General features: G+C 41.1%; 1 protein-coding gene across 1 annotated transcript in view; it reads left to right on the forward strand.

Moving 5' to 3' along the window:
* The first annotated feature begins 218 nt into the window (after window positions 1-218).
* The window catches only part of FAR2 (fatty acyl-CoA reductase 2), a 181,343-nt gene continuing 158,572 nt past the window's right edge, over window positions 219-22,989 (forward strand). The window contains exon 1 of the mRNA XM_009180464.3: window positions 219-621. The gene's annotated coding sequence lies outside the window, so the exon portion shown is untranslated. The remainder of the gene's footprint in view (window positions 622-22,989) is intronic.

Raw genomic sequence — 22,989 nt, forward strand, 5'->3', positions numbered from 1 at the left:
CCTCAGTATCTCCCTCCAGCCCCTACCCCGCCACCTTTCACGGTGTGGGAGTTCTCCCTCCCCACACCAGAGAGGGGCGCCTTTCTAGCTTCCTTGTCCCCTTGCCCACTGATTAAAAAATTTAGAAAAAAACCAACCCCAAAACCCAAAACAAAACAAAAGCCCCAAACAAACAAACAAAACCCACTCAAACCAGAACCACCCCCCGCCCTCCCCGCAACCACACAAATGCGGGAATCATAGCCAGTGGATCCGCTGGTGCTGAATGAATGAATGGAAGCGCGGGGCGGGCCTGCGCGCGCGGCCGCCCTGCCCACGATGCTGTCTCCCCGCGGCCTGTAGGGCCCTCGCTGGCCCCTCGCCCACCTCCCGCCCCGGGCTGAGGCTGCCGCGGGTTCCGCGCCCAACGCCGAGGCAGCGGCGGCGACGGGTAAGGTCGGAGGGAGGGTGGTTTCCTCCCGCCCCACACCCAGTCTCCGAGCCGGATATATAGAGTGTCACGTTTGGGAGCAGAAAGACCGGAGCTGTTTCCTTGTGGCGGGAGCGCTTCCCGTAGCCTCGGGGAAGGAGCAGGATTTAGAGGACCACTAGTTGAACCCCATCCTCGTGCTGGAGGAACAGGTATTCCAGGGTCCCCAGCCCTGGCGCTCGCAGAGCCCACGCGCTCCGAAGGCAGACTGGACTGGGGGTGGCCCAGGAGGGAGGGCTTGGCTGGGTTCGCAGGGCGGAGCGGTTCCCAGCAGGACCTCGAGGAGGGTGGGTGTGAGGCGGGTGGGAGGGGAGAAGCATTTGCGGAGGCTCTGCACCCGAAGCTGCCCCCGGCAGCACCCCCGTCGTCACTGGCCGTTTAGGCGCGTTTGGCGTCGGCGGAGCCCGCCAAGGTGGGGCACGCGGGGGTTGCAAAGGGCAGCGAGCCGGGAAGGATCCGGGAAGGTTAATGTGGGGGGCCGCGCCGTGGGGACTGGGGACGGAGGGAGAGAGGAGCGAGGCCGGGTCCCGCCCAGGCCTCCTGGGCCCTTGGGGCTATTCCTGGAGAGAGCGCGCAAATGCCGGGGCCACGTGTGAAACGGCAGCGGTCCTAGGTCCCCTACCGGCGCCCGGGACCGCCAGGGCGCCAAGCCCAGGTCCCCGGAGCAGGTCCTCGCCAGCCCCCAGCCCCACCCCAAGCTGCGCGCGTCCCTACCCTCCCAGTTGACCCTTGCCGGGGTCGCGGCTGACGTGTGTGGGGCGGCTGGTAAGGTCAGGGCGGGATTTGCCCCCGTAGGAAGTTTTAGACATCTTCCTGCGGTCTGGGCATCCTGCGGGTGTACAGGGGAGCAGGTGCCGGAAGACTCCAACTGGAGTAGATGGCTTGCGGGAAGGCTGCTTAACACTCCCAGCAAGTAGAATTACCTGCGGGGCAGTCTCAGTCTATTAAAACAATTCATGCCCAACCTTATCCTAGAAACCAGAGGAAGGCGTCACACCTGCCAGCGGTGGGCACCTTTTCTTCCACGGATGAGTTATGGGGTGTGAGCAACCAAGGTTATCGCTGGATCTGCAAGAGTTTGGCCACTCGTTGAATCATGTAGAGTGCCCCCATTATGTGACGAGCAAGGACAGAGTACGGTCAGAAAAATGACCAGGAAACTCAGGTGGATGGTGCTTTTCTGTTTGCTAGGTGGAGAGAAGTTTGACACTGTGCAAATGGAAATTTGAGAATTACCCCGTGGTTTCAATTACTCATCTCTCTATATTCCCATTTATATGAACTGGAGATTTGACTGACAGGTGTATTTAGTCCAAAATTTATAAAGCGGGGCAAGGGACTAAATAAAAACTTAAGGCAGCCACGTAAACTGCAAGAGCAGGCGTTTCCACAGAAGGGATATTTGTGTGTGAGACTTCTAGGAGATGGGCATGAGGTCTTTACCAGGCTGACTCGTGTGTCAATATTCCATCAGTAGTATTTCTCAGGATCCACATCTTTACAGTACTCTTTTCCTAATTCTGAGGGCAGCTTTTGCACCTGCTGTATTAACAAATTCCTCACTTACTCCTATTTCTAACATTGGGTTATAATTATCTATAAAATAGATGTAAATCACCATGAGTTGGTAAATCGTACTGCTATTAGAGAAATTAAAGTAAATGAAAATATCCTTTCCTTAAAGGAGGCTAAAATGTGACATCCAATTACAGAGGAAGATGGAGAGGTTGAAAATAAATAAAATGGCTTATATTAGGGTATCACTTTGGGGTTTATAAAGCATATGATCATCTTGACCATCTCACCATCTGCTTTCCTATCTCCTGAAGAAGCATTCTTGAGTGCATTTGTTTCTGGCAGCGTTAAGAATTCCTCAGCGTTAAGAATTCCTTGATTTTGCATTAATTTCCATGCACTCATGAAAACTTACTTATTCACAAATACAGCTTTGTGAAGGATCATGCATAGTGACCACCAGCATGCTTGTCCGTACCAATATATTCTGACATTGTGGGTTCTGTTGGAACATGTATTACCTTTGAAGAGGGTAACAGACCAATTTGAGAATCTGATGAAAGCTATGGAATATGAAAGACAAATACATACATATTAACACAAAATTTTCCATCTCCTGACCATTTCAGGAGTTCATGGCCTCCTTGATGCCCAACCTCCTATATTCTAGATGTCTAGAGACTCCAGGCAGGGCCAGCTTCATGGAAATGCAAAACTGCAGCTGCACAGGGCCTTGCGCTTGGAAGGGCCCTGCATTTGGTAAGGTTCTGCTATCACTGTCTGCTGGCTTAATAATTTTCAAACAAGAGGCTGTGAATGTTCATTCTGAAGTGTGTCCTACCAATTATATCCTGACCCCAGGCTGACAAACTTGGTCTAAAACTAACCAAATAACAGTGTTGTCTTAACAGCAATCCCACGTTTACGGTAAGTTCTCCAGTATAAACCTGAAATTTATCTGCTGCTCACTTACGTGCCCTTGGACATGTCATTCAGTCTTCCTATATTTCAGTTTCCTCATTGACAAAATAAAAACAACAGATGACACTTTCTACTTTCTTTATTTTCAAGGTTGTATTATCTCTAAGTAAAAATAGATAATAATTGTAAAAAAAGTCTACTGATTTTGAATAGTTCTTTTCTAAAAATTATGCTGTTGTTGAAGGGTTAAACTTTGCCCTCCATTTTTCAGAAGTAGCTTGAGGAAGGTTGGTTATGTACATTAAAAAGATTGTAGAACTTTTCTGACCCTTATAGTTCGGTGGAAAATAAAACAAAAAGTAGCCAAGTATTCAGTATGTTAAATACTCCTGAAATATTATTTGGACAAAATTGGAATTTTCAACTAAAGGTGCAGAGTAACTTCTTGGATACCAAAGGTAGTTACTGAATTAAATTAATGTTTGAGTCTAATTCATCCAAAAATCGAACCGTGAGAAACTGAGCCAATGACTGAAAATTTTTGAGGGGCTAATCCTTTTTGTTTCATTTAATTTAAAAAATCTGTAAGTTCAAAAGTTTGGTCAAGTCATCCTTTAAAATATCCTAGGAAATGCCAAATCAATTTAAAATACACCTGGTCTCTTGCCAAGCACACCTAGTGACCTTTTGTAACTCTGGTGCCTCTTAAAGAGGAACTGAGAAAACAGGCAAGTCCTCTGTCCCCAGACTCCTCCCTTAACTACTCTGTGACCTCAAAACTTATCTTTACTCCAGCTGTCAGTGTTAGCATGATGGCAATACACTCAGAACCACTGAGGAATAAAATAGTGTGAAAGGGAATTGATCAAACTCCTATATTAAGGTCTTCTAATGGGGGCACTAGAACGGATGAATGGAGATTCGTTCTTCATGCAATTACTCTGTGCAGGTGCATGCAGTGTGCTTTAGGATACAAAGTAACAGGTCCTGTATTCAGTAAACTTATGACAACATTAGCAAGACAAATATGTCAATGTAAGGTATTAATTTGAAATAACAAATAAGTAGTTACAAGGCAACAGAAGATTTGGCACCAAATGAGTGGTACAGAAAATAAGTGCAATGAATTCCCAAGAAGAGAATAAAATAAGCTGAAATGCTGAGGGAAGCATAAAAGGAAAGGCCCTTAGAGATAGCCCTTAAAGTTCTGGTCCTAATAGAGATGAACAAATAAGACTTTTGGGTTCCCAGGGACCTCAGTGGCACTTTGGGGTGGGAGGTGTGCAGAAAAGGAATATCTGGATGCAGCTGAAGTTTTATGTAAGGAAAAGGCAGGAGATAACTCTGTAAGAGAAATTCCCTCTGGCTAGCTTCATTCATATAATAAATAATTATTAAGCCCGTTCTGTGACCAGACACTGTGCCGGCTTTTCCACATTTGGTGTTGAACAAAGCAGATGTGTTCCCTATTTTTTTGGAACCTGCAGTCGTTTACAGAATAAGCATGTAGGAATACATTATGGGAAGTAGCATGGAGAAGAATAGAATGCTTTAAGAAAAACATCAGGGGCGCTGACTCCATTTTGGTGTTCTGAGAAGGCTTGCTCTTTGACAAAGAAAGATTTCAGTTGCTATTGGAAAAAAACATAGGGGTTAACGTTACTAAAAAAAACCCAAAAAATCAACAAAGAGAAAAAGCAATCTGGGCACAGGAAATTGCAAATGGGAAGGTCCTAAGAGAAAAAGCTTGCAGCATTCAAGGGACAGAGAGGAGGCAGGCCCTGTGACTGCTGTTAGGTGAGGGCACTGCTGAGAGGCAGGACACCAGTTGGAGAGGGGAGCAGGTGGCTGATCATGCCCAGCTTCACGGTGTTGATAAAGATCTTGAATTTAATTTGAGTGGGTTGCCATTGAAGGCTTTTAAGCTAGAGACTGTTCTAATTTCTATTTTGAGGAACTCTTTATGTAGACAGTAAAGAGAGTGAACTAGAGGGATAAAGGATTGGAGGTAGTAAGACCAGGGAGGACAAGCAGAGGTGAGAGTACTGTCAGGGAGGAGGGAGAGAAGTGCTCAGACTTGAGGTGTGTTTTGAGAATTGGATTGACACATCTTGGTGATAGATTGGATATGGGAGGTGGGCGAGGCAGAAAGAAGAGTGGGAATGAATTCATTTCATAGATACTGCTAAATGCTTATAATCCAAAACAGTAGGCTCAGATGCATATGATTTAGAGATGCCATAAGAAGAACTGAAAAATAGAACAAAAACTGATTGCCCTGGTTATTACCTCTGGAAAAGTATACTGGCTGCTGGGATAGGGGTGAGAGAAAGGAGGGAGGAGATTTTTGCTTTTCATACTATCCTCTCTACTGTTCGAATGATTTTTACAACCACGCTTGCATTTTATAATTTTTTAAAAAGGTTATCACCATGACAGATATAGCTTCTGTTTTTCTGACTTCAGCACATAGATGGAATATGGTGTAATTTCCTAAAATGAGAAAAATTAGGGAAGAAAGATCTGATCCTCTCCAAAATAATTATTCCAAAACACAATTTACTCCACTGCTTAAAACCCTGTCATTCCTCTGCCTTGCCTACAGCAGTTTTTCCCAAACTGTAGTGCATGAATTATTATTTTATTGAGATATTAACAGTTAAGTAAAGGAAGAAAAGCTTCCCTGATCATATAACTTTGAGAAACACTTGATTTAACCTACTTAACCAGTTTTATTGCAAGAATCCTCAGAGCTTTTAATGTCCTAATGTGTGTTAATAATCATCAAGAAAGCAGAGATCTTTTATGCTATATTTCCTAAACTTATTTAACCTTGAAATGCTTTTCCAGCAGAACATCTAAGAGAGTCAGCATTCAGCATAACACGCTTTGGGAAATGCTGTCCTATATTAATAGATTAAACCTTTTAACATCTACAGGTCTCTATTAGCCATAAGCTTCTCTCATCTCTTTAATCCTACTTAGTTGGTGGAAAGCGGGAGACTGGAATTGACTCTGTTAATAGGCATTAAGTTGATGAAAACAATTCTGCCCTGTGGATGATATTCAGAAACAAGATCTGCAGTCTGATTAAAAGCAAAATTGTTTGTTTTTCATTTCTACTTCTTTGGCTAGGCTCTGCAGGACCTCATCAAGGTACATTTTGTCAAGTCTATATTTAATACATGTGACCTGAGGCATAAACAATGGGGAAGACTCCCCAGGGCCTCTTAGGTCCCAAGGTAGGCCTGGGCCTTATCTGATCCTTGTAAGCCATTCCCTGCAATGCAATACAGTGTGACTACATAGGGCATCTGTAGGAACATTGATTTTTGAGTCATATATACACTTCCTGGATCCCCATGCATTTGTATGGTGGTAGGCTGGAGGCAGAAATGCAACTTATGGCCAAAGAACAGTGCAGCAGAGCATAATGGAAGAAACAGGTTCACACAGCTATAGACTTCTTCCATGGCTTCATCAGCTCTCTGTTCCAGCCCAGGGATCAGCAACTATGGCCCGAGGGTGAAATCTGGCCCCTGACTTTTTGTTTATTCTTTGAACTAAGAATGGTTCTTATATTTTTAAATGGTTGAAAAAAATCAAAAGAATAATATTATGTGACATAGGAAAAATAATAGGAAATTTAACCTATATGAAATTTAACCTTCAGTGTCTATAAAGTTTTATCAGAAATCAGCTTGTGTCATTCATCTAATCATCCCTATTTGCTGTGACTGCTTTAGTGCCCTAACCAGTCAATTATTATGACCTTCAAAGCCTAATATATTTACCTTGTGGTCCTTTACAGAAATGTTTGTTGACCCCTGCTCTAGGCTATGAAACTCATCTGCCATAGGTAATCTTAATTGTTTTGTTTTTCATTTGTTTAATTTATGAGAGGGTAGAAATAAAATAGTTAAATCGACTTCCTAGTAGGTCCTCAAACATTATTGGCATTCAGGCACAGAAAGAGAAATACTGCATGATCTCATTTTTAGATGGAATCAAAAAATGTTGAACTCATAAATAAAAGTAGAGAGAAGAATGGTGGTTACCAGAAGTTGAAGGCAAAAAGTGGTAGGGGTGCAAGGTGGGGGTGAGATGGGAATGGGGGAGTCGAGGTGGCGGAAAGTTGCTGGTCAAAGGGTCCAAAGTTTCAGTTAGACAGGAGGCATAAGTTTTGAGATCTACTGCAGAGCAGGATGACTATAGTCAATGATAATGTGTATTTCAAAATAACTAAGTAAATTTCAAATGTCTCACCACAAAAATGATAAGTGGTGGCTACTGTATCCTCTAAATGTATGAAATTATAATTTGTAAATTTAAAATAATATTAATTTTAAAAATGAAACAAACCATTGTTGGCATTGTTGGCCAACAATGCCAGTTTTTGTTGATGGCTAGTGTTGCTAATGCTGCATGCCCATGTAAAGAGCAGAAGACAGTCGCAAAAGTGATCACTTTTAAATTTTATTCAAACATTTGAACTCCTATATACAGGATAGGCACTCAGATAAATAAAACTATGGCTTCCAGAGGTAAGAGGGAAATTAAATCTACTATAACTTAACGATTTTATTTTGTTACCTCTGAGCAGATTGGATTTCCTATGAGTAGTCACCTCTAATTTTTATTTCAATAATGAAGCCAATCTTTTTAATCTTTTATTATTATTATTAATGCATACTTTTGTATGAAGAGTGGTAGTTTAGGGGTGACAGCCTCAATTCTAGATGACAGAAATACACATTTCTCTGTCCCCACCCTAAACCTACTGAATCAGAATCTTTGGTGTGAGGATCCCCAGGTGTTTCATAAGTAGTTGCCACAGCACAGGGGGAGATTTTGGAATAGCTAGTCCAGGTATTTCCATGGAACATAGAGTCAGAAAATAAGACCCTTGAGGCCTGGTGCTTGGCTCTGTTACTGCTGTCATAAAATATTTTTAGATGAGGATGTGCTGTGGGATCACAGAGTTTGGATTTGGGGTCTCATTGCCAGCCATATTGACTGGGAGATTTCTGTAAGATATCTAACTTTTTAAAGAGGACTGGTTACAGGTGACATCTTCATTCAATAGACATTTTCCCACTTTAATCAACATGTATTAAAGCAAAGGACATTTTATATATATATATATATATATGTATATAAAACAATGTGACCACACAATGCAATTAAACAATGAAAACTGATTAAACAATGTGGTTAAACAATGAAAAAAAAGTCTTACTATAATTGCCAGACACTAAGAATAACATTTGCTTGTTGATTTAGCTGTATTATTTCAAATTCCTAGATCATTTTGCATCCTTAACCGCTGGAGTTTTGCAAAAGCATTTTTCAAGCTGCAGTTGATGATATGTATCCCCTATGGCTTTTGGACATCTTGCTCTTAAGGCATTTTAACTTCCCAGGATTCTCCAGAGACAGCCCCAAAACATTGAAGCCCACACCTGAAGGGAGGAAGAGAAAGCAAACACTCCTCCCTGTGAATTTGTGTAGAAAAGACAAAAATACGGCTTCTCCAACCCACTTACTCATCCTTCCACCTTAGCTGGGAAGTTGTTGGATCAGTAGAATTTGCTGATGAATAACAGGATGACCACAGGAGGTAAGAATATTATTTCCTGTGTCAAGAAATGAGAAAAAGTCATTGTGAAAACACCCCACATTTTAGATCATTTTTAAAAAAATGGTTCACTATTTATTACAGGTCATTGAAAGGGCACATTCCACAGAAGTGAGCAAATGTCCCAGGTATCCTTGAAAGCAAGATCCTTGGAAATTAGGATGACAATTAAGTTATGTGTCTGGTCCCAACATATTTGAAATCACTTAAGCACTTCCAGCAGAATTAGATTCACCAGTGCACAGTATTGTCAAGAAACCAAAAGAATCTGCCAAGCTAAACTGAGTAAAAGACACTGTAACAATCCAATGTTTGTGCATGTATTAAAGATTTTTGCTTATTATTTTCAATAAAGTATATGTAATACTGCAAGTTGTATGGACAGAAGTAACATAAGTTTAGCATCTTAAAGATGGATGGTATTCAGTTAATGAAATCATAGAGAAATTTGCCTAAAACTTAAGAGAAACTGTTTACTTAATATTGTTCCTGATAGATATTAATTAATAAGTAAATATTAATAAAAGCAACTTTCTGTCAGTAAATAGTAATAAGTAAAAATATTAATAAAGCCAACTTTGTGTTTCTCTTTATATTTCACTGTAACTATTGTCTCATTTTGAATTGAATCTTATTTCACCTGTGTTTTGTTTACACAATACCTTCAAGACATATCTCCCCTGAAGCTAAGCACATGATCTAAAAGGTGGACACTTGTTCTTTAACCAAAGAGCTTTCTGGGGATTGAGATCCACTTACCAAACTATTCTCAAAGCTGCAGGAATCTCTGATGGCTTGAAAGAATTGATTTCCCTCATCCAAATGAGCAGTTTGCTTCTTTCTCAGCAACTTGTACTTGCCATAACTCTCTTCTTAGCAGAAGTGTGACATTGCCTCTTCCTTGTTTTCCTTCTACTATTTTGGTGCAGTTTTGCCGGAGGCAATGGTTATGCAAGTGCTGCTGAGTACGTTCCTGATCACAGGATGACACTTAGGTAAATTTAGGTCTCAGTTTCTTTTAGGACAGAACAAACTTTTCCCAAATTAGACTTCCTTGAACTCCTATACATACTATATGTTGGCACATATCACACCATCTTGTCTACAGTACATAGCAGTGAGTGTAAATAGCTTTGTCTTAACTAAGTATATTCACACTGGAAATTGTAGAATATTCAAGTACCATATCTATATTTGGTTCAACTCTCTTACAGAAAAGAAAAGCCAGTCCCGAAGACATTAAGTGGCTTGTCACACATCTATTTAGCGGGTGCATCAAGGCTAGTATCCACATCTTATGAGTGCAATTCCCATAACCATTCCATTCCATTCATTCATTTATTCATTCGTATGATTTACTGAGTACCTACTATGAGTCAGGCAGGATGTTTAGCTTTGCAAATAGAATGCAAAACAAGTTATAGTACCAGTCCTCAAATTTTAGTACCCCCTACTCTTTGAGCAATATTTGGCCAGTTGCAACTTGGAGTTTGTGCAATGTTTCAGTAATGATACCCAGTGTGTAAATATGCAATGCTCATACATCTTTATTTTCCCTTCTTCCGTCTCCTAACCAGTCCCAGTCAGTGACTTGACTTCCCATAGCACCAAGCACTTAACACCAATAAGAGTAAGATGGGAGGCTGGGCGCAGTGGCTCATGCCTGTAATCCCAGCACTTCGGGAGAATGAGGAGATCGAGACCATCCAGGCTAACATGGTGAAACCCCATCTCTACTAAAAATACAAAAAATTAACTGGGCGTGTTGGCAGGCGCCTGTAGTCCCAGCCACTCAGGAGGCTGAGGCAGGAAAATGGTGTGAACCCGGGAGGCAGAGCTTACAGTGAGCCAAGATTGTGCCACTGCACTCCAGCCTGGGCGACAGTGTGAGACTCTGTCTACCCGCACCCCCCCCCAAAAAAAAAGCGTATGATGGGAAATTAAGTTGAAATGAAATATTAAAAATTCCATAGGGAAGATCATGAAAATTCTTCCCAAGAAAACAATGTTCTTGATTCACTACTGCAAGGCTTGGGAGTTAGTTAGCTTGTGTGTCTCTCCTCTTGTTTACTCACTGTGTCACCAGGTCCTCTCTTTCCTCAAACTGGCTGAGCTCTAGCTTGCATCCTCTAGCTTTCCTTTCCTTTCTGTATCTAAAGATAGACACAAACTCTTGGTGTTTTAAGTACTTAAGTGCTAATCCTTGTGGGGAAAGTGAGAGGAGAAGAGCAAAAATAACCGATGTGAAGAAGTTATGAAGTTTCCAGAATGATACCGTTGAGTCTTGGCATAGGATCAGTAGTTAGTTGCCTACTTCCTCTAAGATAAGTGGAAAAACCCCATTATCTTTAGCTATCTGTCTATTTCTGGAGGCAAGATCAAAAATCAACCATCTGCCCTATAAGTCCTTACTTATTCTCCTGAACTAGATGAGTATGGGCATTGTCTGATGAGAGGATTTCTAGCTTTCGTCAGATTCTCACAGAATTCATGACCAGAACAACGTGGGGGAACCACTGCTTTAGGAGCCATTAAGTGGACCATTTTAGTTCCTTGAAGTTCTCTAGACTCTGGCCGCTGTCAGGTCAGGAAAGATGCCTTCTGAAGATTCCTCACAGGGACTGTACAGCTGTTTGAGATACATAGGATTTTATATTCCATCTTCAGTGAGTATTACATTGTTCCAAAACAGAGAAAGGATTACATTATTCCCCTGCATAACACCTTCCGTGGCTGCCCATTCCCTACAGTAGCCTTGCCAAGTGTGTGAGATGCTAATTGAGGTAGACTGTGGGATGTGGGAGGTGGGTGTTTCCAGTGCAGAAGAACCCTTGATATCACCTTCACTTACTGCTATATGGCTGTGTATCCAAAGGCAAGTTACTTAACTTCCTGCTATATGGCTGTATTCAAAGGCAAGTTACTTAACCTTTCAGTCTTCCCAATGTATTCATTTGCTAGGGCTGCTGTAACAAAGTACTGCAAACTGGGCAGCTTAACCAGAAGAAGTGTATTGTGTCACAGTTTTGGAGGCTAGATGTCTGAGATCAAGGTGTCAGCAGGGATGGCTTCTGAGGGCTGTGAGGGAAGGATCTGTTCCAGACCTCTCTTTCTTTGCTAATAGTTGGCTGCCTTCTCCTTGTGTCTCACATCTTCTTTCTATGCATATATCTGTCTTTTTATAAAGACATCTATTATTTTGGATTAGGGACTCCCCCTACTCCAGTATGACCTCATCTTAATTAATTGTATTTGCAGTGATCATGTTTCCAAATAAGGTCACATTCTAAGGCACTGAGGTTTAGGACTTCGACATATAAAACGATTCAATCCATAACACCCAGGAAATTATTACTTGACTCCTTATTATCACAATGGAAAATGAGATGAAACTATCTATAAACCACTTTCTGTGTACAAAGAAAAAGTACATATATTTTTAGTATGGATTAATAGTGAACATAAGTAATGACTACTGACTTCACCAAGAGTTTCTTCTCCACATTATCTTTATTATTTTTTATTAGGTATAACATCCATTTAGAAAAGTGAATATATCATAAATGCATATAACACACACAGACACCTCCCAGATTCTGTATTCCAAGTTAAAAAAGAAAAACAGAAAAACATTTATCAGCATCCTATAAGCTCCCGTCATACTCCTGGGCAGTACCTAGTGTCTCCCAGATTAACCACTGTCTTGACATTTAAGTCACAGATTAGCTAAGTTCAAACATAGATTAGCTTTACCAGTTTTTGGAGTTTGTATAAATGAAATTATACAGTAATACTTTTTTATGTCTGGCTTCTTTACTCAATATTATGGTTATGAGATCCTTCCAAATTATTGTGTGTGTTTGTAGATTATTCATTCACATTGCTGTATAGTACTCCATACTGTGAATATGCCACACTTTATCCATTCTGTTGATGAAGACTTTAGTAGTTTCCATTGTGAGTTTCTTATGACTAGAGCTGCTATGAGCACTCTTGAGAATGTCTTTTGTTAAACACACATACACATTTCTTTGGGATATACTTAGGTGTGAAATTGCTTTATTCAAAGAGCTTTAATAAATCTGCCAAAGCGTTTTCCAAAGTGATTGATCAAGTAATACTCCCAGCAGTGGCAGTCAGGAATTTCCCTTGTTCCACATTCTTGTCAACACTTTTTATTTTCTGTCATTTTCATTTTAACCATTTGAGTGGAAAAGTAGTTGTGAGGCATGGTGGTTTTATTTGTATTTCTCTGGTAAGTGAAAAGATTGAGCACCTTTCCATATATTTATTGGCCACTTGGATATCTTCTCTTGTGATGTCCCCAAGTCTTTGCTCATTTGTCTATGGGGTTATCTTTTTCATAGTAATTTGTGGGTATACATTATATATTCTGGGTACAATTCCTTTGTTGGATATGCACTTTGTCAATGTCTTCTCCCAGTCTATACCTGGCCTTTTTACTCTTTTTTCTCTTTTAATGAACACAAATTCTTAATCTTAATAGAGTTCAATTTATTAGTATTGTTTTTCATAGTATTTTTTGCCTACTCATGAATCAAGATGTTCTTTTCTAAAAAATGTGTTGTTTTGCCTTTTACACTAAAAGATATACTATCCATCTGAAATTAACTTTTTGTATGATGTGAGAAATAAAATACATATTTTTCCATGTGGATATTCCATTGCCTCAAAATTAGTCATTAGAATTCTGCATATCATTTTAAATCACAGGGACATAGTAGCAGTCTGGATACCTCAGAACGAACACATTTAAGGATAAAGTCATTTAAAACATATCTCACTATAATGACTTCTGCAGCCCATTTTGACTATGAATAGCCTAGGATGTTCAGTGTTAAGGTCAAATGCTCATTTAATCTGCTTGCAGGAACCTAATTTCTGGTCTAATAGATTACGTAAAATAAAACAAATAAATGCATCCTCTTGGAAATAGATCACTCTAAAAAATCAAAGTATTCAATTTAAAATTAATTTGGATCCTCGATGTAAGGGTTATTGGTGAAAAATGTAGTAGTGTGAAAAGGTCTTGACCAAACATTTGAGGAGAAATAATCAAAAGGCTTATCTTTTATTATTAAGGAAGGCAAATGAAGGGCCCACTTGTCTTCATTACACTTACACATTTAATGTCTCACTAGTTCCCCCAACTCTCATCAAAATGGAAGACGTGGAATAAGGAGAGGTTGAAGGCAGAAAGATTAGCTAGGTGGCCATTCATTCTTTCATGCATTCATTCAACAAGAATTTATTCAATGATTATTGTACCAAGTATTGTATGAAATTCTGTGAATATTAAGAAGACTAAAACACAGTCATTGCCCCCAAGGCATTTGCAATCCAGTGGAGAAAAGACAACCAAGTAGTCACTTACATAAATGTGACAATGGATAAAGGCTCTGAGAGTTTGGCAGATAAGACATTCAACTCAGCCCAGAGTGAGGGGAGGCCTGGGAACCCCTTCTCAAAGTCTGAGGTTTGCCCACTGAAGGGTAGGACAGGATGAGGGATAAATGGAGGACATAGCCTCTAGAGCTAGTCTACAAGATGTGTGACCTTGGGCAAATCACTTTATTTCTCTGTGCCTTAGTTTTCTATTTGTTAAATGGGGTTTATAATAGTAATCACCATAGAATTGTTCTGCTAATTCATTCTTCCGTTAGAAGAGTGATTGGCACTGAGTATGTGTTTAGTGAGTCAAGGTATTGTCATATGTGAGAGTTACAGCATTACAATTGGTCCCAAAGTTCTGGAGAAGCAAAGAGGTATTATCTACAGCATTTGTCCAATGTGACAACTGTAGTCGACAGAGAAGAGCACGGACCAGAACCCAGGAGTTCAGACTGTTGTCCTGATTGTGCTCTACATCTACATCAGATAAATGGCTAGATTATCTCTAAAGTTCCTTTCCACTCTCATGTCCTATGATTCTGCAGCTCCTGCTGAGATAGACTTAATAAATATGATTTGAATTCTGGTGGTAGAGAAATAAAGAAAGAAATCAAAATCCATTCTGAGATTTCCAGCTGAGTAACTGAGTGAACAGTGACATCATTTCAAAAGAAACAGGCAAGTCAAGAAGAGATAGGTATACGGAGACTGGGAATCATATAGCACAGGTTTGTGGATAGAATTTTTAGGTTGGAAGAAACTATTTCCATCATTTTAATTCAGTGTGGTAGAGAGGCAGATATTTCCATAGTTAGTCACGACCACAGAAACAGGAGCCCTATTGCCTAGATTAGGGTTTGTCACTTACTAGCAAGTTACTTAAATGTTCTGCATCTGGCTTTCTTCATCTGTAAAATGCAGGTGAAATGCAGATTGAAGCATGCACAATTGCCCTTTGTAAGTCAAAATGGTTGAGTGTTGGGAATTTCATATGGTTCGACCTAATAATAGATATGCTCTAAGGGGCTGTACTGAGAAGTAAGTGAGTTCATGTGTGTTACCTGCTTAGGCCAGAGCTCAACACATAATACAGTACTATGGAAGTGTTTCCCTTATTATTAAGGCCATTTAGTTTTTTCAAAATCGATTGCACCAAGCTTCATTTAGGAAGAACAATCAGGAATTGCATAGTATGCCTATTTAGGTCTCTTTTCCATTCTTCACTTAGGCAGGCACGAGGCCTTGATGAGGCAGTTAGTCCCTAGGAATACAGCTTGGTTTACTTTTGCCAACACGGCTGCTGCCATTTTGCTCATTTCTCATGCCTCCATCTAGACAGGCATTGGCTTCTGCTCCAAAAGGAAATTTAGCATCAAAGTTCTTGGATGAGCTAGCTTCCTCTCCCTGTTCTTTTGTCCTCCACCCTCACTCCCTCCTCAGCCCAACTCTTGGTACCAGCAGGCCTAGTTTCCATCTCCCTCAGTGTGATATTGGTGACATACTGGTCATCCAACATCTGAAGGCCCTTGGTATTCTGGACACCCTGTCTGGCCCTGCAAAGGGGGGAAAAGGAGAAGGGCATATCTAAGGCTAAGAAGAGAGAAGAACGGAGGGGAGAGTGAAGGGGGCTCCAGCTCTGAGCCATGAACTGAGGAGTAGGACAGACACAGAGGCTACTGAGGAACCCTGTTCTAGTTTCATGACTTTGATAAGTCTTAGTCTGTTTGTGTGATGAGTCTCCAATTGTGCATGAACCAAGATGCAGAGATACGTTAAAGAAGCAGGAAAAACAAAACAAAACTAAAAATGTGTCTTTCCTGTGTCTTTTAAATCACAGGGACACAGTAGCAATCTGGACACCCTAGCAGTAAAAGCAGTATGAGTAGAGTTCCTTACAGAACTGTTTACTTGCTGTTGCCTGGTGTCATACACAGATTAACGATGACTCATACTGTTGGTTTATAATATATGTTCCAGTTTGTGAATTGTCTGTTCACTTCCTTTTTTTTGTTTGGTTTTTTTTTGTTTTTTTTGTTTTTTTGAAGCACAAAAGTTCTTACTATTAATGTAGGTAAAATTACTGAATATTTTCTCTTTGTTTTCAGATATTTGTATCTTGCTTAAGGAGATTATTCCCTAGCTGCCTTACGTTTTAAGTAATTAGTTTGTAAACCTCTCCTACGTTAGGCTCTGGTTTCAAGTTTGCACCCATTCAAGTTTGCAATGGTTTATTTCCTCTTGTTGGTGTCACCCTAGTGATACATTTTACACAAAGGAAGGAAATACCCTAAGGATGAAATTCAGAATAACAAATTATGGCTGATTAAAATCACCCTTACTAATTACTGAATGTTTCACAAGTGCAAGACACTTGACAAAAACTCTGTTGCATCAATCCCAGGGAACACAGATGAGGAAAATTAGGCCCACAAAGTTTAAAATATAATCATTAAGCAAGCAATCAACATAACAATATAGTTATTATTGAAAGCATAATTTCAGTTAGGGGAGAGTTCCAACTCGAAAATCTCCTTTGAGAGCTAACCTAAAGAATGCTTGGGGTATTGAAATATTCCCATTTTGTTTGAATGTAGTAGACACGTTTATACTAAAAGTAGCAACATATTTGCCTGAAAATCAATGAAAAATGATTCTACCTTCTTTTTCGATGATCAAATTTTTTAAGAACAGAGTGTCTTTATTATCGAGGACAGTTTGGAAAAAGTTGTACCAAATAGGTAAACATTTGAAGCCTTGAAGAGGAACTTAGCTGTTGAGGTTAGAGTTTCCTTGCAAATTCAATACATTTAAGTTCACAGAGTTATAATATTCTAATACATGATAATTAAGAAAAAAATTGTAGAACAGAGTTATCAGGTGTACAAATGTCCTAGATGTTGTTGTATAGGAAAAACAGGAAGCAAATGAACACCTGGTAAAAAGCTTTCTCCTGTCCTATAGCATGTAGAAGACGTAAATTTCTTTCATCAAAATTTCAGTCTTTGCTCTGTCACTAACAATGGCCTTAGCCAAATCACTACTTGTCTCTGATCCTCAGTTTCCTCATCTGTGAATAACAACATCTACACTATTTACCTCCCAAGGTTTTTGTGAGAAGGTACTGAAATGTGTGCATGAAATGCTTTGAGAATTGTTAATATAAAGTCTAAGATGTAAATTATAAGAGTTGCTGATGTATTAATAGTAAATGGTATTGACAGTATCTAAGACTGATAAGATCTTTTGTGTGTGTGTACAGACTTTAATATCTATATACATAATTTTACACATGATAATAGTAATTTTCATTTAAATTACATTTAACACTCCTTGGAGGACTTATTATATCCATTATTTTATGTAAGTTCCTGATTAACCTTGTGAGGTGGACCAAGTGTTGTCTTATCTTTCCATGTTGATAATGCTGATCTCTGCTTTCTAACTAAAAGGAAAGCCTCTCTTCTTTGGCAATTTCCGTAGCTTCTGTCAGTCCTTATTGCTGTTACTTGTCACCTCCAGATTATTCCCTGATATTTATCAAATATGTGGCTCACATATGTCCTCTCCTCTCCTACTTCTGAGAGTATTCTTAACTTCAAAGTCCATGTGGGTGAACATTCAGCACTCTGATGCCTTGACCTCACACTTTCATCAGTTTTCATTTTAAGCACTAAAACACCCAATTTTTAGAAACCTACTTCCAAGGCAAGTCCTTGGGCTTTGACATTGCTCCAGACAGCTATATCTGAAATCTCTAAATCTGACAGTTCACTCTTGGACAGTGACCTTCTTTACCTCCAGCTCTCTTAGTTTCTTTCTCCCCCTATAGCTATGGTTCCAGTTCAGCAAGACTTTTATTCTTTAGACTCCCCACCATCCCTGCCCCGATACACATACACATGCGCACTTTCTCATAGTCCATGAGCTTCCTCCGGATCTTACTTCCTTCTCTGTGTAGCCTAGGTCAATTACTTTAAGAGTACACTTGCCAACTGCTTCTATTTCTACCCTTTTCATTTGTCACTCCCAATTTGGATCTTGCCAATAATCGTTTTTCCCTGCTCCAACCACCAGCAGTCAGGTGTTGCTGGAGAAAAACCAGGTAAGTATTTGTATGAAATGGAGATGGTACAAATCCATGGCTGTCCCCATTGGATACTCTGTTGCTTTCAGCTTCTTTGCTGGTTTCTGGTGTGTTTGCTATTCTATCTGAAAGAGTTGTTATAAATATTTACCCCTTTCCAGGAGCTTTTTCCTTTACTTGCAACTTTTTAAATAACAATATATGATCTTGCCTCACAGTCCACAGAGAAAAGAAAAATAACCAAACATCTGTCTCCGGTTCTGCTCCAACCTATCTCTTTTCCTTCTTTTTAGAGGATGACCTGACATTTCCCTGTTCAAGTCTGACCTATTTTTTTCTTCAAATTTTATTCCCTCTGAACTTCTCCAGAGGCTTACTTCCACTTATTTTCGTTTTCTCCTTTTCTGTCTCTCAGAGCACGTAAATGCTCAAACATTTCATTTCACTAACAAATAAATGAGCATCCCCCACACACCCTTATTTTTACATTCTTCTATTCTTCAACTGTTACATCTTTATCCTATATCACTTTTCCTTTTGTGATTGAATGTCACCCAGAGGTACTTTACATTAGCTCTTCTGATTAAGTAATGCATCCACGGAGTTGTCATATAACTACTACAATCGAACAACAGTTCACGAATTATCCTGACAATATGGTGCTTTATTTAGTCACTTCTATGTTGACATTTTGCCTTATTCAATAAGGAAGTTTACTTTAGATGAATATATGTCTGTAACTTGCAGCTTTGACCAACGACTAGAGAGAGTATCAAAGCACTAACTGTTACACCTCGTGTAAGAAACAAGAACTTTAAGGATAGTGATGGGAATTGTGGGAAAAAATTCCTCATTACCAGTTACTAATGTGACATTCTTGGAGAGATGGTGCATCCCAAATAAACAGTGTAGTGAAAATAAATATGCATACCCTCATAGATGAAATGCAAATAGTTTCTTTACACAGAATTCCAGAAAGTGGCAGAGGGTGGGATCTTGATAATGTGTCAGTCAAGAGTAAACACAGATGCCAGGAAAGTCTTTCCTGCACAGTTAGTTTATCCTGCTTGAAACCAGAGGACAGCTGGGAGTTGCTGAACTTTGGTTCTTGCTCCATAAAAGGGAAGCCTGCAATTAGATGAACCCTTGCCTCTGCTGACAGAAATTGCTAAGATTTATGATACTGTGAGGGTATGTGGGGGACCTTATATTGTTAGCAAGTGTCAAATTACCCTGATGACATTTCTGGTCAGCTCATTTCCGGGGATGGAGAGCAGTGTGCTTACTGACAGACTAGGCCCTGCGAGGCATCCTGATTTGGTGCATGTTCAGATGTTTCAAAAGCTCATTTCTGAAGAACAGGCTCAGAAAGAAATGAACAAAAAGTAATTCAAACTACCAATAATCATAATCTAGTATTCATCTTGTGTCCAGAATTGGTTCCTTCCAGTGTGTTCCTTGGTCTTGCTGACTTCAAGAATGAAGTTGCGGACCTTTGTGGTGAGTGTTACAGCTCTTAAAGATGGTGTGTCCGGAGTTTATTCCTTCAGATGTGTCTAGAGTTTCTCCCTTTTGGTGGGTTCGTGGTCTCACTGACTCCAAGAAGGAAGCTGTGGACCTTCGCCATGAGTGTTACAGCTCTTAAAGGTGGTGTGGACCCAAAGACTGAGCAGCAGCAAGATTTATTGTGAAGAGCAAAAGAACAAAGCTTTCACAGCGTGGAAGGGTACCTGAGCAGGTTGCAGCTGCTGGCTGGGGTGGCCAGCTTTTATTCCCTTATTTTTCCCCTCCCATGTCCTGCTGATTGGTCCCTTTTACAGAGTGTTAATTGGTCCATTTTACAGAGTGCTGATTGGTCCATTTTACAGAGCGCTGATTGATGTGTTTACAATATTTCATCTAGACACAGAGTGCTGATTGGTGCATTTTTACACAGTGCTGATTAGTGCATTTACAATCCTTTAGCTAGACACAGAGTGCTGATTGGTGCATTTTTAGAGAGTGCTGATTGGTGCATTTACAATCCTTTAGACAGTGCTGATTGGTGTGGTTTTACAGAGTGCTGATTGGTACATTTACAATCCTCTAGCTAGACAGAAAAGTTCTCCAAGTCCCCACTCGACCCAGGAAGTCCAGCTGGCTTCACCTCTCAATCCCCTCTCTAAACAGGACACCCCAACTGCTGTTGGGAATTGGGCGATGACTATTCTAGCTACTTCCTGCTGGACAGGGGCAAAGAAGGGGCCCTGCAGTTGTAGTGTCCTCCAGAGATGAACTCTTTAGGCCAGTGAAAGGGCCAGTGGGTCGGTTCAGGGGTCCTTGGTAGAAGTTTTTAGTTGAGCTCATTTGGGATTTCATTTGTAAGACCATCTGTAGCTTGATGGCCTTGATCCTAGAGGAAACAAATTTGACAAGGAGGTTAAAAATACAGGGCCCGCAGGCGAGTAATAGCAAGATGGCTGTCATGGGACCTAGAAAGGGGAGAAGGCATGTTGACCAACTCCAGAGGTTGGTGTAAGAGTTTGAAAGGCACTGTCTGATTTCAGAAGCCTTTTCCTGTAAATGCTGGGCAGCATCTCGTACTATCCCTGACTGGTTAGTGTAAAAACAACACTCTTCCCCTAAGAAGGTGCAGAGTCCTCCTTTCTCAACAGTGAGGAGGTCTAGGCCTTGGCAGTTTTGGAGAGTCACTGCTACCAAAGAGTCTATTTGGAATTGTAGAGTAAGGATAGATTTCGTTATTCCTTGCAAACTGCCTGAGAAATCCTTTGAGAGTGTGTGGTAGTAGGGCAATGAAGTAGATATACCTGCTATTCTGGTTTCTGTAGCAGTGGCCATTCCTAACCCTATAAGTAGGTGTATTAGTTGTATGGCTCTGCGCTGACGGACTTGAGCTTTGAGGGACACAGATAGGGCATGATTTCCATAAGATTAGAAGTTAGGATAATACTAGTCATACTGTTAACTTTTTTTAGCAAGCTTTACTTTTGTTAAAAACCTTGTAAGGTTGGGATTTCAATTATTCTTTGCTATTAATAAGACTTCATTCAGCCCATATTAACTTAGAATTGGTATAGATGGCTCCTTCCTGATTCTGTAAGTGCTTTAAGGTTTGACTGAGTGCAAACAGCTCACACATTGAGCAGACCAATTATTAGGCAATTTTCCTAACTCTACTTCTACAAGAGTTTCCTTATCATTTGCTGACTACCCATTGTGTCTTTTTCCTTAATCCCCTGGGAGGAAACATCTCCTGTCCTGAAGGGAGTTCCTCCTTGGTCTGGTCAGACCTTTGTATGGTAATTAATTAAGATTTAGATGCCCTGTTAGGAAACCTGTTGGGTTAAGAATTTTTGATAGGAAGGCTACCGGTTGTCAGTGGCCTCAGTGCTTTTGGGCTCTGCCCTTGTTTACACTGACAACAAGGTGGTATTGGAGTGTTATAGAGTCATGGAGAAGACCTTCAACTATCAATTATAGATTTTAAATTTACCCTGGCTTTTAAAGGAATAGGATACACTGCTTTATCTTTACTACTTCCATCTCTCTTTCTCTTTAACTTCTTCTTTGTCTCTCTCTTTCTGACTCCCTCTTTGTTGTCTCTTCCTTTCTCTCTTTGACTTTCTGTCTCTCTCTTTCTCTGACTTCCTCTTTGTCTCTGTCTCTTCCTCTCTCTCTCTCTGTCTCTGACTTTCTCTCTCTTTGACTCCTTGTCTCTTCCTCTTTCTTTCCTTCTCACTTGGACTTCCTGTCTCTTTCTTTCTCTCTTACTTCCTCTTTGTCTCTGTCTCTTCTTCTCTCTCTCTCTCTCTCTCTCTCTCTCTGACTTTCTGTCTCTTTCTCTCTTTCCTTTCTGCTGGTCTTTCCCTGCCTCTGCTAGCCGCTTATGCTGCTGTTCTCCCCTCTCCTTCCTCTTTTTGATGGTTTCGACAGTGTAAGACTGCCACCTCCTTGGGTTTTTGCACTGCGTGCAATAACTCCATGATTTCCTTGTGATATTTAATGGGGGTTCCCCCAGAGGTTAGGTACTCCCTTTCTTTCCATATTGCAGTATGAGCATGTAGGATTAGATAAGCATGCTTACTATCTGTAGCAAAGTCTCCCAATTACAACTGAGGAAGGGGGAGAAATATCTGGTTACAGGCTGTCCCAGGGTTCCTCTAATGGTAATGGACCTTGAGGACAGCTGTCTGGGACAGGAGATTAACAGTGAAAAAGCTGTGCCAGTGTCCAGGAGGAAGTCAATTTCCTGACCCTCAATGGTTATACGTACCTGGGGCTCAGTGAGGGTGATGACTTGAGCTGGTGCTTGCCCCAGGCACCCTCAGTCCTGTTGTTGGATCACCTGGCTGGGGCTTCTGGGCCAGAGAACCTTTGTCCTCTGGGGCGGTGTGTCTTCCAGTGATTGCCTTGGCATAGTGGACATGGGCGAGGGGGCAGCTTGTTTCTCATAGGACAATCTTTTTTAAAGTGTCCTTGCATAAGGAACGCCTCTGCCCGGCTGCCGTCCCATCTAGGATGTGAGGAGCGCCTCTGCCTGGCTGCCCCACTGTCTGGGAAGTGAGGGGCGCCTCTGCCTGGCTGCCCCACTGTCTGGGAAGTGAGGGGCGCCTCTGCCTGGCTGCCCCACTGTCTGGGAAGTGAGGAGCACCTCTGCCTGGTTTCTGCCCTATCTGGGAAGTGAGGAGAGTCTCTGTCCAGCTGCCCACCATCTGGCAAGTGAGGAATGCCTCTGTCTGGCCGCCACTCCATCTGGGATGTGAGGAGTGCCTCTGTCTGGCCACCGCCCTGACTGGGAAGTGAGGAGCACCTCTGCCCAGCTGCCTTCCCATCTGTAAGTGAAGAGCACCACTGCCTGGCCACCCGACCGTCTGGTAAGTGAGGAGCACCTCTGCCTGGCTCCCTACCATCTGGGAAGTGAGGAGCACCTCTGCCTGGCTGCTAACCATC

The sequence above is a fragment of the Papio anubis genome, chromosome 9 (genome assembly GCF_008728515.1).
Source record: "Papio anubis isolate 15944 chromosome 9, Panubis1.0, whole genome shotgun sequence".
In the NCBI taxonomy this organism is placed as follows: Eukaryota; Metazoa; Chordata; class Mammalia; order Primates; family Cercopithecidae; genus Papio; species Papio anubis.